Genomic DNA, 5,000 nt, shown 5'->3' with positions numbered 1-5,000 from the left:
TTATGCCAAAGGCCGAAAAGTCGTTTACTTTGTTTTATATCTTTTATAAGAGTCATTTTTACTCCCTTTATTTTACTATACATCTTCTACTCTATCCATTCTTATAATGTGCGGCTGTGTGGTCAAGTGGTATGACATTCGCTTTCGGATATGAAGGTCCTGGGTTCGAGCCTTGCTCGGCGCATAATTAAGTCTTTGGAAAAGGCTCTTTACTGACATTTTCTCATCGTATTCGGGTGTAAAATTAGTACCTGGCCGTTAACAGCGTTGTTTCTGTCCGAAAGAATTGTAACATCGCCTAACAGGCTTCATGTCCCGGCCTACGTGTTAAGTGTTGCTGTTGTCCAGGGCCCCATTGTAAAACGCTTTGAGCACGTTTAATGGATATTTGCGCAATATAAAAGTTCATTTATTTATTTTAATAAAACTATCTCATGCATGAAGACAATGTCAGAAATTTAATATTTTAGATTGGCTTAATCAAATGAATAGAGAAATCGCAGTATTTTCGAAGTAATAAGGCTCTTCCGAACAGACACTCATCTATTTTTATTATCATTGTACTGTAGTGTGGAAATTAACCTAGATCGAGACGAATCTTTTGAGTCATCAGCTTTGATCGGTCCGGCAGGGTGGCCAAATTGGATTCAATGGTCTGATGTCACGTCGCCCGCAACGGCGGCCATCGTGGTTCTAAACAAAGAAAATCGGTACTTTGTATTCGTCATGCTGGCTAGACTTTTTCATATGTCTTTTATTTTTCTTGTTTGCTGGCGGTCGGTAGATGCAGTTGATGTTGTATCTTGCATTCTGGAGGAATAGTTTAAGATCAATGGCCCTATTATTATTATTATTATTATTATATTATTATTATTATTATTATTAATTATTATTATTATATTATTATTATTATTATTATTATTATTATTATTATTATTATTATTTATTATTATCATTAATCATTATTATTATTATCATCATCATCATTATTATTATCATTATTATTATTATTATTATTATTTATTATTATTATTATTATTATTATTATTATTATTATTATTATTATTATTATTATTATTATTTATCTTTTTAAATATTTTTTTTTCTTTGACGGTGGAGGAAAATTTAATCGGGCAAACTTGACGCATGAAATGCAGGGCTGCCAGATGGACATGTGTGTGTCCAAAATTGGCCACAAAAGTAATCGTAATTCTATTCTTTAAATTTTGTGTTCAAAATAATTTTTTTAAACAAAATTTTCATAGTTTACTTATCCGATTAAAAAAATTCGACAAGGTATTACTGGGGTCAGAGTTTTGGTCGGTCACATGAGAATCTATTTGGTAGCGTTTGAAGTCGAAATTGGCTGCGAGGAGCTTTGGCCATCTGGCAGCCCCGTTTCAATGTCTCAGTGTTGTTATGATTTTGTTGGTTAGGTTAAATTCGTCAACAAAAGCAAATGTGTGAGTATAAACAAATACTACAATATGTGTTATGGAATGGACAATGATCAAAGAATCCTTCCCACTTTAATGAGCATCAAATCATAATGCACGGACTTCTCAGTTCTATCTTGCGAAATTCGACGATGTTGCCCTTCTTTTCTTATCATCACAATATTTATTCAACCATCCTTCTATCTTCATACTAAGTTAGTCCTCTGATTATATTTATTATTATTATTAAGAGACAATATATTACAAAAGCAAATGTGATTCATTTAGTTAACCTTAGTTAGATAAACTAAGTCTTGCAGTTGCAAGTTATTAAAGAGTCATACGAGTCTTGTTTATAAGCTGCATAACCACTGCCACTGCCAGGTTACACAAAGATGTTCTAGGTAACCTGCTTTGTTTAGAACAATAGGCCTAGGTACTCTCGCCATTTGGCCAAACAAAATCTTCTCATGTAGCTTGTCGCGAGCAGTGTGGATAGTATTGTAGGTCTTTGAATGTTTGTTTGTTTTTTGTTTTGTTTTTTTTTTTTGTGGAAAGGACAGTTCATTAAATTTTTGGTCAAGTGTGACGGCTGTCATTATCCCCAGACACCTGTCTGGGGATAATGAAAATTCGTTATCCCCAGACGCCTGTCTGGGGATAACGACATTTTGTTATCCCCAGACATGTATTTGAAACTCTGCTCTTTTAAATAATTATTCACATTCCAGAATATGGTATGTTTCCGAATGCACATAGAAATAAGGAAAGTTAATAAAATATCAATAAAAACATAAAATTAACCAACATTATATCAGTTGTTACTATACACAATATATGCGTCGACTTCGAAGTGGGTGTCATGGCCGAATGGTTTAGTCGTCTGCCCTGGAAGTTTTACTAGAATCGACGTTGTGGATTTGAATCCTGGTTCCGCCACTTTTTTTTTTTTTTTTTTTTAAATTCCGTCTTCTTTTTACAGAACGTTGCAAGTGAAAAATGTCCCATCCATCCCCCCCCCCCCCCACCTTTTTTTTTAAAACTCTCTCTCTCTCTCTCTCTCTCTTTCTCTCTCTCTCTCTTTCTCTCTCTCTCTCTCTCTCTCTCTCTCTCTCTCTCTCTCTCTCTCTCTCTCTCTCTCTTGGTTCCTTTCTAGTTTCTAGCAAATTGTCATATTCGTCCCCACTCCGATCTCAAAAAGTGTCTAAAAAGAATAAATAATTATAAAAGCAAACCAACAGAAATATTCAGAGAGCGACCAATTGGTCAGATAGAGGAGAAAAAAACAAACAATAACTTTTAAAAAAATTTTTAAATTTTTAAAAAGAAATTCATGCTCAGAAAAGGCCAAACAAAAAGGAGAAAAGAATAGACTCGCACAAAAAAAAAAAAAAAAAAAGAGGTGGGGAGGAGGATTGATGGGACATTTATCCCTTGCAACGTTCTGTAAAAAGAAGACGGAATTTAAAAAGAAAAAAAAAGTGGCGGAAGCAGGATTCGAACCCACAACGTCGATTCTGGTAAAACTTCCCAGGGCAGACGACTAAACCATTCGGCCATGACACACACTTCGAAGTCGACGCATATTGTGTATATATGTAGTAACAAGTGATTTAATGTTGGTTAATTTTATGTTTTTATAGATATTTTATTAACTTTCTTTATTTCTATGTGCATTTGGAAACATTCCATATTCTGGAATGTGGATAATTGTTTAAAAGAGCAGAGTTTCAAATATGTGTCTGAGACAGGTGTCTGGGGATAATCACAGTGCTAGTGTGACACTCGCTTTCGGGTCGGAAGGTCCTGGGTTCATGTTGAAGTTGAGTCCTTGGAGCTTGGAAAAGGCTCTTTACTCACATTATCTCACCGTACTCGGGTGTAAAATGAGTACCTGGCCGTTCGTTATCAGCGTTGTCTTTGTCGAAAAAAAAATTGTAATATCACCTAACAGGCGTCATGTCTCGTTCTACATGTTACGTGTTGCTGTTGGTCAGTCAGGGACCCTGTGTTAAGCGCTTTGAGCACTATTAGTGGATATTGCTCTATATAAGAACTCAATTATGATTATATTATATATCGTGGGTGAGAATAGAAAAACAGTTAAGCTCTCACCCTGGATGAGAATAGAGGTAGTGATACCTTCTCGCTATTCTCACCCTGTGTTAACCAACAGGTCGAGTTAGCCTAGCTGCCCCTTTTTCTCGCTATTCTCACCCCATATTAACGAACAGGTAGTAGGCTAGTAGGGTTAGCCTAGCCGCCCTTTCTTACTATTCTCACCCCCTTATTATCAACAGGTAGGATTAGGGTTAGCCTACCTGTTGGTTATTAATAATATGGGATGAGAATAGCGATAAGGTGCCACTACCTCTATTCTCAACCAGGGTGAGAGGTTGAGTGTTTTTCTCTTCTCACCCAGGATGAGAGCTCGACTATTTTTCTCTTTTCACCCAGGATGAGAATAGAGGAAGCCTAAATTTTTACAAAAATAAATGTATGTATAATGAAAAGAATAGATGGTCAGTATTATCAATGATGATCATTTTTAGTACCACTATTTAATAATAATAGTAATATTTTACATTGTTTAACGATGACATACAGTCTATGGTGTTTTTGCATTTTGTTTCTGTTTAACAGATTGTGTTGACCGATACACACAAATTCTCCTCCTTATCAACAAATTGCCATTATCATCACTGATGTCCCTTCTCATGAAAATAATGTCTCTCTAAATAAATGAAATAATTATCAATTATGATTTAAAAAAAAAAAAAATTAACAAAGAAAGAGAAAATAGTGTTTGTCACATTGTATTCCAATGCGACATCTTGCAGGTATCTATCTACTTTCAGGCTCTATAAAATATGATCTGTCAAATTTATTGTTAAAAGAGTCAAAATTTATTTTACCCAGTTTTCATGCCCTTCTACTAACTTTAGTTTGATTGGTGAAGCTAAAATAGACCTGTGGTAGAACCATAGTTAAGGTTGGTAAATTTATTGAACCTATGTTTGAGTACGTCATTACATAAAAAACTGTACAAGCTGCATACTTTTTCAGAAAATTTGTTTAGTGTTGCTCAGTCCTCAGGCTTTTTTATATTTTTCTTCCACACATGAATACGTAATGGTGACCGATATGGGGAAAAATTTGCCAATATTTTTTATCCTTCCTTTATGCCCCCTACAATTAACAATTGCAGTTGGAAACATAATTTTTCACATATCAGTAAAGGGTATGATCTCATTTGTTTTGACAATCAGAAAGATATCCAATAAATGTCCAATATTGGATTTTCAGAGATTTTCATTTGCTTACTTTCACATAACATTTTCTTATATTTTCTCATGGGTTATTAAACAATATTCGTTTGCCAGTTTGGTGAAAGACAGTGTAACCTTAGCATGTGGTCAATTCTCATAAAATAAGCAGTTTCTGGCCATATCGGACATTTAAGGGGTCTTATCAGGTAGATGGTAGAACCGTCAACTGTGAAAAAATCCCACGAGGACCCAATGTCAGCTGGAAAGTTTGAAGTGGTTATGATTCCAGTCTCGA

General features: G+C 34.8%; 1 protein-coding gene across 2 annotated transcripts in view; it reads left to right on the top strand.

Annotated features, from left to right (window-relative positions):
• Nucleotides 1-1,355: 1,355 nt before the first annotated feature.
• The window catches only part of LOC144973670 (ankyrin repeat domain-containing protein 54-like), a 16,852-nt gene continuing 13,207 nt past the window's right edge, over nucleotides 1,356-5,000 (top strand). Inside the window, exon 1 of one of the 2 annotated variants that reach the window (XM_078916406.1) lies at nucleotides 1,356-1,463. The gene's annotated coding sequence lies outside the window, so the exon portion shown is untranslated. Of the gene's footprint in view, nucleotides 1,652-5,000 lie in introns of both variants that reach the window. The other variant, XM_078916407.1, reaches the window with a different exon arrangement.

The sequence above is a fragment of the Berghia stephanieae genome, chromosome 5, assembly GCF_034508935.2.
Source record: "Berghia stephanieae isolate SIO BIC M18660-M18661 chromosome 5, UCSD_Bste_1.3, whole genome shotgun sequence".
NCBI lineage: Eukaryota > Metazoa > Mollusca > Gastropoda > Nudibranchia > Aeolidiidae > Berghia > Berghia stephanieae.
Note: the sequence above shows the minus strand (reverse complement) of the source record. Positions and strands in the feature narration are given on the sequence as shown.